Source organism: Phocoena phocoena, chromosome 10 (assembly GCF_963924675.1).
Source record: "Phocoena phocoena chromosome 10, mPhoPho1.1, whole genome shotgun sequence".
Taxonomy (NCBI): Eukaryota; Metazoa; Chordata; class Mammalia; order Artiodactyla; family Phocoenidae; genus Phocoena; species Phocoena phocoena.
Genome location: NC_089228.1, coordinates 92,023,169 through 92,037,646, shown reverse-complemented (window position 1 = coordinate 92,037,646; position 14,478 = coordinate 92,023,169). Strand labels below are relative to the sequence as shown.

The 14,478-nt window shown below is 34.8% G+C and overlaps 1 pseudogene; it reads left to right on the top strand.

The window, feature by feature from the left end:
- Nucleotides 1–2,922: 2,922 nt before the first annotated feature.
- LOC136129697 (S-formylglutathione hydrolase pseudogene) lies at nucleotides 2,923–14,110 on the top strand (annotated as a pseudogene).
- Nucleotides 14,111–14,478: the final 368 nt, after the last annotated feature.

Here is a 14,478-nt window from a genome sequence, read left to right as displayed (position 1 = left end):
TAAGATTCTATGTTGGTTAAATCACTTATTTACTCCATATATTTCTTTTTTGCATCTGGATATCCAACGGCCTCATCACTATTTGTTGGAAAGACAATCCTTTCTCTATTTAATTGTCTTGGCATGTTTGTTGAAAGTCAGTTTGCTACAAATGTAAGGATTTATGTCTGGACTCTGAATTCTATACCAGTGATCTGTAACAGGGGTGGCAAAATATGGTCTGTGGGCCAAATCCAGCTCACTACCTTTTTTCTGTTGTTAATAAGTTTTATTGAACACAGCCATTCCCACGTGTTTACATCTTGTTTGAGCTACTTTTTTACTATGATGGCAGAGTGCCGTCATTTGCAACAGAAACCAAAAAGTCTCAAATATTTACTATATGGCACTTTATAAAGATTATTTGCTAACTCCTGATCTTTATGTTTATCCCTCTGTCAGTACGATATTCTTGATCACTGTAGCTTTATAATAAGTCTTGAAATCAGGTAGTGTGAGTCCTCCAACTTTGTTCTTCTTAATCAAAATTGTATTGCCTATACTAGGCACTTTGCATTTCCATACAGATTTTAGGATCAGCTCATCAGTTTCTGAAAAGTAGCATGCAAGATTTTGATAAGCGTTGTGTTGAATCTATAGATCAATCTGGGGAGAACAACCATCCTGACAATATCAAGTCTTCCAATCCATGAAGATGACATCTTTCCATTCATTAGATCTTTAATTTTTCTCAACAGTGCTTTTTACTTTTCAGTGTACAAGTGTTTGGTTTCTTTTTGTTAAATGTATTTCTAAGTATTTTATTATTTGTGATGCTATTATAAATAAAACTTAATTTCATTTTCAGATTTTCAAATTGTCCCTATTGTTACAATTGTATAGGTATACAATTGATTTTTGCATATTGATTTTGTATTCTGTGAACTAGCTAAAATAGTTTATTGCTTCTCATATGTTTTATGGATTTTTTAAGGATTTTCTACATACAGACTCATGATATATGCAAATAAACAATTTTATTTCCTTCTTCCAAACCTGGACTGGATGCTTTTTTTTTTAAAAAACTTGTTACACTGACTAGAACCTTCAATCTGATGTTGAATAAGCATGTTGAGTGTGGACATTGTGGCTTTTTTCCCTGATATTTGAGGGAAAGCTTTCAGTCTTTCACCATTAAGTAGTTATAGGTTTTTCATAGATGTCCTTCATCAGGTTGTGGAAATTCCCTTCTATTCCTAGTTTAAGTTTTTAAAATCATAAATGGATGTTGAATTTTTTCATATGCTTTTTCTGAAACAATTGAGAGAATCATGTGATTTTGGCTCCTTACTATTCTACTAATACGGTAGTCTATATTAATCTTCAGTTGTCAAACCAACATTGCATTCCTGGAACACACCACACTAGGAGGTGGTATATAAATTTTTATACATTCCTGAGTTAATTTTTCTAATATTTTATTAATGCTTTTTGCATGTATGTTTATGATATTGACTAGTTTTCTTGTGAGGTTTCTGTCTGTTTTGTTATCAGGGTAATACTGTCTCATAGAATGAGTTGAGAGGTGTTTCCTCCTCCTCTCTTTTCTAAAAGTTGGTGAAAAACTGGTATTATTTTTAAATACTTAAATTCATCAATGAAACCAACTAGACCTGAGCTTTCCTTTGTAAGATATTTCTAATTACCAATTCAGTTTATCTTCTTGTTATAGGTATATTCAAATTTTCTATTTCTTCCTGAGTCTGTTTTCATAATTTGTATCTCTCTATGATATTTTTCCATTTCATCCAGATTGTCTCATTTGTAGATCTAATATTGTTTATAATAGTCCTTATAATCCTTTAAACTTTGATAGGGTCAGTAGTGATATCCCCTCTTATGTTCCTGATTTTGGTGATTTGTGTCTTCTCTCTTATTTTCTTGGTAAGTCTATTTGTTAGTTTTATTGAACTTTTGGTTTAATCTATTTTCTTTATTTTTGGGTTTTTTTTTCTATTTCTGTGATTTTCATTCTAATCTTTATTATTCCCTTCCTTTTGCTTGCTGTAGGTTTAGTTTTCTTTTTGTAGTTTCTTGCATTGGAAGTTTAGGTTATAGATTTGAGAAATTTCTTCTTTTCTGAAATTAACACTGCTGTAGATTTGATGGTGTTTTTTTAATGAATTCAATTTAAAATTACCAGACCAAGCATCACTTACATGCAAAACTTATACTGCAGTGAAGTTGTTTGATAACAACTAATGTTGTTTAAATTACAAGTAGCGTCAAAATGTTTTGTTGACCTCCTTCTGGCAAAAGTTAAAACAAGAAGGAGGATCCCACAAGCCAGTTTTCAGTGGATATATTTTCTGGTCTTAAACTATAAGAGAAGAATCTAATAGAATTCTATAAATGCCTTCTAAGGGATGAATATATTCTATTAAAATCATATGATTATAGTCTGATATCAATATTTGGTAGTACCTATCTGTTTAAAAGGACATTTTCAAAGATGAAATACAGAATATCTCATTTCAGGTCAGTATTAACAGATAAATATTTGCAATTGACTGTTATGATAGGAAACACTAAATTTAAACCTCAAACAAAATGACATCCCCCCAAAAGAAAATCCCCACATTCTTATTGGTAGACCGTATTACAAAAAAGTTCTCAATTATTGTAATTATATGTTGAATTTCATCAAAAAAATGTTTGAATTTTTTTCTTGTTATATACATATGTATACAATATCTTTGATCTTGTCTCTTAGACTGCAATACTATTTGGTTCCTTACAAAAAGTTTTCCAAACCCAGCAAATTAACATCTGATATCTGCCTAGCAAATTAAAGATTTACCCTCTTTGGAAGAAGATAACATCCCCAGAGCCTCTAGAATTTTTCATACATAATATCTGGCATTCAAAAAAATATGAGTGGCAATGACATTGAGCACTGAATACTGCCAGAAGCCTAACTTTCTGATAAAAAAGGAAAAACATCAGGAGCTGACAATGATTATGAATATAACAGTCTATCCAAGAACTCTGAGGGCTGGCAGTAAGCCCCAAACACTGAGCAAGTAGTGAGATAACCATTTCTCATCAACCCTCAGTCTCTCCCCTCTTCGAGGGCCTTGACAAATATTTTGCTGAGATGTAGCTAGGTATTGCATAATGTGATTTCATGTGTGCAAAAGCATGCTATTATAAATTCAGGAAGTGTAGAACTCTAAGGTTGCGCTATAGCCCAAGCCACGTATGTCAATTGGGCACTTGAAATGTGGCAACTACAAATTGAGGTATGCTATAGGTATAAAATACATACAGTATTTCAAAGATTTAGTACAAATAATCTCAACTTTTTAATAAAAAATTAATTTGAATATATGTTGAAATCATACTTAGAATATATTGGATTAAATAAATTATATTAAAACCAGTTTTGCCTTTTCTATCATTTAAAATGTGACTACTAGAAAAATTAAAATTACATATGTGTTTCAACTTAAATTTCTATTGGATAGTGCTGCTCTAAAAGCACACTTTCCTTGCTCCTCCAGTTTGTAGGACTGCTGAGGATATAACTTGGCATACCTATGCCAGTTTTATCACTTTAAAAGAGAAAGTTAAATTTCAAAATATCAAGAGCTAAAAAACTCCCAGAATGAGAAGATGACATATCTATCATTACAATTGAATAGATCCATTGAAGTGTTATATAATCACATTGTTTCACAAGATTGAAATCATCTCAAGAATTTTCTTTAAAGTAATAAGTAGTTTCTCCAAATAGTTCATTCTAGTTTTTTAAATTACCAGTTCACTTTATGCCTCTCTAAAATATCTTAATTTCCATAAAATGAGAATGATGGACTTCCATAATCTTTAAAAATAATGTTATAAGGAAAAAGCTATAAGCAAGAAAAAGACACATACAGAAGAAATCACTCAGAGTTCTTCAATAGTCAAAATTATTTATTAAGGTAAATATTGTACTGGCTCATCCTTCAGTATCAGCTAGTCTACAGATCAAAACTTATGTGGGATGGTTCAACATGTGAAAATCAATTGGTGTAATACAGCACATTAACTGAATGAAAGAAGAATTATATGATCATCTCAATTGATGCAGAAAAAGCATTTGAAAAAATTCACACTTTCATGATGAAAACACTCAACAAACTAGGAATAGAAGGAAACTACCTCAGCAACATAAAGACCATATATGAAAACTAACAGCCAACATCATAGTCAAGGATAAAAGACAAAGTGTTTCCTCTAAGCTCAGGAACAAGCAAGGATACCCACTTTTGCCACTTCATTTCAACAAAGTACTGGAAGTTCTAGACAGAGCAATTAGGTAAGAAAAAGAAATAAAAGACATCCAAATTGAAAAGGAAGAAGTAAAATGATCTCTGTTCATAGATGACATGATCTCATATGTAGAAAACCCTAAAGATCACACACACACATGCACACAACTGTTAGAATTAGTAAATTCAGCAAAGTTGTAGGATACAAAATCGACACTCAGAAATCAGTTGCATTGCTATACACCAACAATGAACAATCTAGAAAGATAATTAAGAAAATTTCATTTGCTATAGCATCGATAATAATAAAATACTCAGTTATAAACTTAAGCAAGGAGGTGAAAGACTTGTACACTAAAAACTACAAAATATTGCTGAAAGAAATTAGAGATGACACCAATAAATAGTAAGACATCCCATGTTCATGAATTGGAAAAATTAATATAGAGATGTCAATACTACCTGAATCAATCTACAGATTCAATGTAATCCCTATCAAATTCCCAATGATTTCTTTTTCCAGGAATAGAAAAATTCATCCTAAACTTCATCTGGAATCTCAAGAGACCTAGAACAGTTAAAAAAAAAAAAATCTTGAGAAACACAACGTTGGAAGTTTCACACTTCCTGATTTCAAAACTTACTAGAGCAAAGATACAATAATTAAAACAATGTGGTACTGGCATAAAGACAGGCATAGATACTAGTAGAATAGAGCTGAGAGCCCAGAAATAAACCCTCACACATATAGTCAAATGATTTTCAACAAGAGTACCAAGACCATTCAATGGGGAAAGGACAGTGTTTTTCAAAAATGGTGCTGGGAAACTGGATAGCCACATGAAAAAAAAAATGCTGTTAAACTTTTGCATTACTCCATATACAAAGATTAACCCAAAGCTTGCTAATTCTAGAATATTTTCATCAACCCCCAAAAGAAACCCCATACCCATTAACAATCATTCCCCATTTTGCTCTCCCCCTGGCAACCACCAATCAGCTTTCTGCCTCTGTGGATTCCTATTCTGGACATTTCATATAAGTGAAATTATACAATATCTGGGCTTTTGTGTCTGGCTTCTTTCACTTAGCATAATATTTTCAAGGTTCATCCACACTGTATTTTGTGTCAGTACTTCATCTCTGAGTGATATGTTGTATGGATATACCACATTTTGTTTATCCATTCATCCTTTGGTAGATATTTAGGCTGTTTCCACCTTCTGGATATTATGAATAATGTTGCCAAGAAAATTAGCAAACAAGTTTTTATGAAACTATATGTTTTCATTTCTCTAGGAGTGGAGTGTGTCTGTCTTTTTTATTTTAGCCATCCTTGTGAGTGTGAAGTGGTAATTTTTTGTGATTTAATTTGCATTTCCCTATACAGTAGTGTCACTGAACATCTTTTCATATACTTATTGGCCATTTGTATATCTTATTTAGAGAAATATCTACTCAATTTGGTTATTTTTATTTTGATCTGGGTTATGTGTCTTTTTATTGTTGAGTTGTCAGACTTTTTTTTTTAATCCAAGTATAGTTGATTTACAATGTTGTGTTAATTTCTGCTGCACGGCAAAGTGATTCATTTATACGTATATATACATTCTTTTTAATATTCTATTCCATTATGGTTTATTACAGGATATTGAATATAGTTCCCTGTGCTATACAGTAGGACTTGTTGTTTATCCATTCTATATATACCAGTTAGCATCTGCTAACTCCCAGTCCCTCCCTCCCCCATCCCCCTCCCCCTAGGCAACCACATGTCTATTCTCTATGTTTGTGAGTCTGTTTCTGTTTTGTAGTCAGGTTCATTTGTGGCATATTTTAGATTCCATATGTAAGTGATATCATATGGTATTTGTCTTTCTCTTTGTGACTTCACTTAGTATGATAATTTCTAGGCCCATCCATGTTGCTGCAAATGGCATTATTTCACTCTTTTTTATGGCTGCGTAGTATTCCATTGTATATATGTACCACATCTTCTTTAACCATTCATCTGTCAATGGACATTTAGATTGTTTCCATGTCTTGGCTATTATGAATAGTGCTGCTATGAACATAGGGGTGCATGTATCTTTTTGAATTAGAGTTTTGTCTGAATATATGCCCAGGAGTGGGATTGCTGGATCATATGGCAACTCTATTTTTAGGTTTTTGAGGAAACTCCATACTGTTTTCTATAGTGGCTACACTAATTTACATTCCCACCAACAGTGTAGGTGGGTTCCTGTTTCTCCGCACCCTCTCCAGCATTTGTTATTTGTAGACTTCAGACGTCTTTATATATCTAGATGCTAGACCTTTATCAGATATATGAGTTGCAAATATATTCTATTCTCTGAGTTGTCTTTTCATTTCTCAGTAGCATTCTTTGAAGCACAAAACATTTGGATTTTGATGAAGTTTAATTTTTTGTTTTTTTGGTTGCTTGTGCTTTTGGTGTCATACCTTAGAAAACATTGCCTAATCTGAAGTCTTAAAGATTTATGCTTATGATTTATTCCAATAGTTTCATAGCTTTATATCTTATATTTAGGTTTTTGATCTATTTTGAGTTGATTCTTATATATTGTGTGAAGTGGAGGTCTAAATTCATTCTTTTGCATATGTTTATCCAGTTTCCTAGTAGTATCCAGTTTCATGTTGGTTGAAAAGACCATTCTTTCTCTGTTGAATTGTGCTGTCACTCTTGTCACAAATCAATGAATCGTAAATGTAAAATTTTTGTGGACTTTCCATTGTATCATTGGTCTATATATCTAGCCTTATGCTAGTACCATATTATCTTTATTTCTGCCACTTTTTAGTAAGTATTGAAATCAAGAAGTGTGCAAACTCCAACTCTGTGGTTTGTAAGATTGTTTTAGGTATTATGAGTTGCAATTCCGTAAAGAATTTTAGTACCAGCTTTTCAATCTCTAAAAACTAGACAGTTGGGATTCTGATAGGGATTATGTTGAATCCATAGATTTAATTGGGGAAATTGCCATCTTAACAATATTTTTTTAATCCATGAATATGGAATATCTTTTCATTTACTTACTCTGTAATTTCTTTCAATAATGTTTTATAGTTTTCAGTATACAAATCTTATACTTCTTTTGCTAAATTTACTTCTAAACATTTTATTGTTTTTGATACTATTATAAATAGAATTGTTTCCTTAATTTCATTTCCAGATTTTCCATTGCTAGAAATAAAATAGATATTTTTGTATATTAATACTGTATCCTTCAACCTTGTTGAACTCATTTATTAGCTCTAATCATTTATGTGTGTGTATTTCTTAGGATGTTTTATATACATAATCATGTCATCTTCAAATGGAGATAGTTTTACTACTTCCTTTTCAATCTAGGTTTTTAAAATTGCATTATTGCTCTGATTATAACCTTCATTATAATAATGTTGAACAGAAATAGTCAGAACAGACATCTTTGTCTCTTTCTGATCTTAGAGAGAAAGCTTTCAGTCTTTCCCCATTAAGTATAACATGAGCTGTGGTTTCTTGTAGATGCCCTTTATCAAGTTGAGGAAGTTCCCTTCTATTCCTAGTTTGTTGTATGTTTTTATTATAAGGGGAGTTGGATTTAGTCTAATGCTTTTCCGGCATCTATGGAAAGGATCATGTGCTTTTTGTCTTTTGTTCTATTTATATGGTGTATTACATTGATTTTCTTATGTTGAACCAAGCTTGCATTCCTGGGATAAATCATCCAAGGTTATGTATGCTGTTAGATACAATTTACTATTTTTTTGTTGTTGTTGGGGATTTTTTAATCTATATTCACAAGGGATATTGGTCTGTAGATTTCTTGTTTGGGGGCTTTCTTTGTCTGCTGTTGGTATCAGGTTAATACTGACTTCATAGAATGAGCTGAGAAATATTCTCTCCCCACCCTATTTTCTAAAAGAGTTTGTGAAGAATTTGTGTTATTTGTATTTGTATTGATCTGTATTTAAACTATTTGATAAAATTAATCATTGAAACGACCAGAAATTAAACTTAATTTTCAGAGTTCTGAAGTATTTTATTCTGAAAAATTTTCAAGTGTTCACATTGCTTTTATGGAGGAAAGGATTTTTTTTTGCAGTATGCGGACCTCTCACTGTTGTGGCCTCTCCTGTTTTGGAGCACAGGCTCCGGACGTGCAGGCTCAGCGGCCATGGTTCACGGGCCCAGCCGCTCCGTGGCATGTGGGATCTTCCCGGACCGGGGCACAAACCCGTGTCCCCTGCATCGGCAGGCGGACTCTCAACCACTGAGCCACCAGGGCAGCCCAGGAAAGGATTTTTGAATGTCCTACTCTGCCATTGCTGGCATTCATTTCATTTTTTATTATGCTACAGAATCAGTTAACCAATGTCAAATGTTTCAATTAGAAACCCACATTTCACATATTTAGTTCTAGATTTACTCCTCAAGTTCCTAAAATATCATCCAAACCTCCTCAGTACTAAGATGACAAATGTACATTCCCTAGACATGGAGGTTTTCTCAAATGGAAATTTCTTTCTAGATTAAATTTCTTGAATCTTAAAGTGTGATGACTCTTTGCTAAAGGTGTTACTTTTGTTACTTTTCATTTGAAAGCAAATTTTAAAAAACTTTTAAAACTATAAAACACTATAATATATAAGATGATATTAGCATCATCACCACTTATGTGATAGTCATTTCACTGCATCCTAGTTATATTGCTTTTATTTTTTTAAGAAAAATAGAACTTCACATTGGAGCTGAATTTAACAATCTGATTATCAATTTAGGGTCACCACCAATCAATGATCCAATCCATGTTTATTGACAGTAAGATAAAGCTCAGATGGACATTAAAATTTAAATATTCCTGAGTGACAGCATCCATTCACTTGACATAGATACCTGTCTTTCTGTTGACTTCAGCAGTCTGAGTTTTAGCCTTCATCTCTGTGGCTTCCATTGCTGCAAAGTCTTCTCCCTGAATAAGACACGTATGAGCCCAATCTCTGAAATTACTCACAGTGGGAAAGGCGTAGCTGTTCTGGAAAGGAGTTCTGATTCTGAGCTAAGATATTGCCATGTTTAGCCTCTCAATTTACCATTCTATTTTTCTCTTTTCTGAGTTCTTTTTACCGACTGTCACCATTTTCTGACAATTCACTTTCCATGACTTTCTATAGGTTGAATTCTGCCTTCTGTTCATCTTACCTTTGACAGTGCATAATTAAAAGTGATCTATTAACAGATCACAGGACTTTTTTTCACTCAGCCCTCATCCTTCTGAAATATTCTCTTGTGAAGCAATGTGCTCTTTTATCCTTTATTGGGTTGGTTCAGTTGTAGGAATGCTTGTGTAATTTTCTCATTTTGAGAGTTGCTCTAAGATACTGTGGACCACTTCTTTATCCCTTGAAATTCTTTCTTTGGTTCCTATAATGCTGCTCTTTCCTGGTTCTTTTTTGTTTAACTTCGTGTTTCCTTTTCCTCTTTGATCTTCCAAACTTGACCTTCCAAGCTTCCCCAAGGTTCAGTCCTCAGTTATTTACCTTTCCTCCCTTTATGCTTGAAGAGATCATTGATCCTGGAAACCCAGACTTCAGAGATCTTAAATAGTGTTATGTTAATTATCATTTCTTCAGCAATAGCTAAGGGTCCTCTATTTCTGTTCCAGAACCCTCTCCTGAGCTCAGATACACACAAACTGCCTATTAGACCTTGGCTATGCTTCACTCACCACAAATTCAACAGGTCTGAAAGTCAGCTCGTCACCTTAACCTCTCCTCCACTAATCCCACCTCACCCCAAAGAGTTCCCCTTTAACTTTTCTGTTTCTGTAAATGGTGTCACAATTTTCCCAATTCTTCAGATTTCAGAACTGGAAAAAAATTATGTGTTTTTTAATTTCTCTGGCCACTTGCCCTCTACACATAGTCATTTTAGTCATTTATTGATTTTCCTTTCAAAGTTTCTCTCCTTGTTCACATTTTTGGTGGATAATTGTTGGTAGCTATTAAAAATTTTGGTGTGCATATTCTTGGACTCAAGAATTATATTTAAAAGAATTCATTATACGGATTTACTTGAACAACTGGGAAAAGACACATACAGGTATGCTTATTTCAACATTGTTGAAATAGGAAAATTTGAAAACAAACTAAATGTCTACCACTTGATGACTGGTATTATATGTACCAGTATGATAAGGTATCTATTCTCATACATGAAAAACAAGATTAAATTTATACTGTTATTACATTTTGTAAAACAATAAAAGGATGCACATACACACACCCATACTTGTATATGCATAAGCACTTTTTGTAACTTATTTTTCTCCATTTAAAAAATTAAAGTATAATTTACATACAGCAAAATTCACCCTTATTAGTGTATAGTACTTAGTATTTTGACAAATGCATACAATTGTGTAGTCACCTGACAATCAAGATATAGAACAGTTTCTGTCACTCCAAAACTCCCCTGTGCCACTTTGTAAGTCCCACCCCAGCCCTCACCCTCAATCCCTGACTTCTATTGATGTGGTTTTTGTCCCATATAGTTTTCCCTTTACCAGAATGTCATATAAACGGAATTATATAGTATACAGTCTCTTGAACCAGACTTCTTTAAGCAAGCATAGCATGTTTAGATGTATCCCTCTTGTTAGGTGTATCAGTCGTTTTTTCCTTTTATTGCTCAGTAGTATTTCATTACATAGATAGACCACAGTTTGTTTATCCATTCTGCAGTTGAGGAACATTTGGGTTATTTCCACATTTTGGCAATTAATGAATAAAGCCAATATAAACATTCATACATAGGTGTTTGTGTAAACTTAAGTTTTTGTTTCACTTGGGTGAATCTCTAGGAGTAGGAATGATGGGTCATATTGTAAGTATACGTTTAACTGTATAAGAAGTCACGTTTCTTTCTAAATGCCTGTGCCATTTTGCTTTCCCATGACCCATATATGGGAGTTCTAGTTGCTCCACCTCCTTGTGGGGACGTGGTATTGTAAGTTTTTTATTTTTATTATTTTAGCCCTTTAAATGAGAAGTGTTTCATTGTAGTTTTAGTTTACATTTTCTTAATGGCTGATATTGAAAACCTTTACCTGTGTTTATTTACATAGGCATTTTTGAGAAATACACACACACACACGCACTCACACACTAAATCATGATTGTATTCAGTGCCACAGTGGGAAGGATTTGTAGTAGCTGGGGGTGAGAAAAGACTTATGTTTTACACCCTACTCTTTATATACTAGTTAAATTTTGTCAAGAGCATGTTTATTTGAAATTTTTCTAAACAAGTTAATTTTTAAAAATTTCTCTTCTTTATATAAAACTATCTCTGTGTCTTATTAATCCATTAATGGGGCTTTACATGTAAAATATAAAGATATTTTTCTCCTATATCCTACTGAATGGCCAAATGCTGTACTGTCCAAAGCAGCAGCCACTAGCTCATGTGGCTATTGTGTGTCCAGTGAGGAGCTGAATTGTTCACTTTAATTAGTAAAAATTATAATAGCCACCTGTGTCTAGTGGATACCATATTAGACAGAACAACTCTAGAATGCTTGTTGCTAGAAATCTGTCTCATCTTCATTCTTTCCCTGTCTGATTACTATTTTAGTTTTTCAGCCCTCACTGAAGGGTGACTGATAAAGATGATTCCTGGAAGTGGTAGTGGAGACTTCTGCTCTGGGAGATGAAGCGAGTGGGGAGGGGGAGGGGAGCACACCTGAACTTTTAAAATCACACTTAGATGAACACCTTCATCATCACAGAAAGTTCTTCTGGGCAGCACTGCTCTCTAGAGGGTTGCTGAAGTTGTTTGAACATGACAGGTTTGAACTAACATGCAAAATGAAATTTGCTGTCTGCTTACTTCCAAAGCCAGGAACTGGAAGAGTTATTGAACTGTACTGCCTTCCTGTCTTAAAATACACAGAGCAAATGCTACAATGAATCAGCCATCCTCAAGCAGGCTCAAAACACAGCCTGGTCATCATTGCTCCAGATACCAGGGCAAGATGAGATCTGGGACCTTGGCACTGGGGCTGGATTTTATGTGGATAGTTGAAAAACTATCTACAGAATGTACTCTTACATAATGAATAAGCTTCCCTCACTGATAAATGCCAATTTTCCAGTGGACCATGGAAAATTGGCTATTTTTTGCTACTCAGTGGGAGGCTGTGGCACTCTTACTTGTGCTTTAAAGAACCCTGGAAAATGCAAATCTATGTCAGCATTTGCTCCAATTTGCCACCAGCTCTCTGTCTTTGGGTGGGTGGGAGGGCAAAAATCTCTCAATGGATATTTGAAATCAGAGCAAAATAAATGAAAAGCTCATGACACTGGTGTTCTTAGTAAGTTTTTTTTTTTTTTTTTTTGCAGTACGCAGGCCTCTCACTGTTGTGGCCTCTCCCGTTGTGGAGCACAGGCTCTGGACGCGCAGGCTCAGCGGCCGTGGCTCACGGGCCCAGCCACTCTGCAGCATGTGGGATCTTCCCGGGCCAGGGCACGAACCCGTGTCCCCCGAATCGGCAGGCAGACTCTCAACCACTGCGCCACCAGGGAAGCCCTCTTAGTAAGTCTTATTCAGGTTCTGGTTAGACATGATCAAGGAGGTGTTGACTAAACGTTTCAGCCGCACAGCTACTTCCTGACATCAGTTGTTTTTAGATTACAAGAGGGTTATGATTATAGTTACTTTTCTTTGCAATCTTTTTTAATGACCACATCAGACTTCAAGAAGAATTCCCAAATACAGGAAAAATCAGACACTAGAATCTTTTCTGAGTTATAGTAGTTAGACTAAAGAAAAATACAGTTATTCGATTTTAAAATGAGTTTTCATGACACTAAAAGAGTTTGATCGTGTAGTTGAAAATCTAAATACAAGAAAATACATAAAACAAGAAAAGTTCAAGTACATAGTAATGATTGTAGAAGGCTTATCAAATATGTTTGAATGGCACCACACAATTATTCAGACTTTTCTGTAGTTACTTTTTAAAAACTCTGAGCAGGTTGGTCTTATTTTACAGATCTCTTTGACACTTTTTATGAGGTTGTAGTAAATCATTCGAGACTTGTCTGAAGATCAAGTTTTGTTGAATGAAGAATGAATTTTCATTGCTACATCTGTGAGAAGTAAGAAATTCATCACTTTTTTTCCTGAAGTCAACTTAGAGTTAAGCCCCGCATCTTCTCCTTCTTCCTCATCATGTCAGAAGCTGGAACTATAAACACTCCATCTGTGCTGTGGAATCCTCCCCCTTCCTGTCTATCACCCTCTCCCCACAGGTATTTGCAGAGGCTACATTGATTTTACTTCATCCACTATTATTTCATCACCACTGGGAGAAATTCACAAAATTATAGATACTTAGTCAAAAATGCAGAATTTCACCCATTAATGCTTTTATTATCCTTAAAAAATCGAAAATATAGCCCTTCTAGACTCTTTCCATTTAAATTCAGGACTACTTTCAGGAAGACCTGCCACATGGTCATAGGTGGTAGGCGTGGAGCTTTTTATCCCAGGCATTGTTTCCGTGTCCCCAAGACACCCACAGCCCAGCCAGCCAACCCTGGCACCATGGGCTGATCCTAGCTCTGGCTTTGTCCGTTCTCTCTGCCCTGTACAGAGCCCCATGCCTTTCCTGCTACCTCTTCCAGGCCTCCCTCCATCCTCCATGCATGCACTGCCAGATGGATCTACGAGCATCTTCGCCTTTCTCCTCTCTGTCACACACCTCCAGTGTCTCCAGCTTCCAACCCTATTGATTTTTGAAAAGTAGAAGCATGGGCGAAGAGCCAGCACTGAGCAAGGCCGCAGCTCCTCAGTCAGAGCCTCCTCCCTTCCTCCCACCACTGGTCCACTATTCACTATTAACAGGTTCAGCAGGACCCAGAGAATTTCTAAAATGGCAGAAAGTGAGCAAAGTTATATTCTCTATATATCATATAAAACCTGGTGGCCAGTGGTCCATGTGAGATATTCAAAAGGCCAGTTATGCAAAAGCTAAAAGAATAATAACAACAACAAAAAGCTAAGTCTTTACTGTAGCTTCAGGGAGCACTGGTGGATGCAGGCAGAGGTACACCCCATGACCACCACCAGAAGCCCCGATGGTATAAGCAAAAGTGTGCATGTTGACTGTCTTTT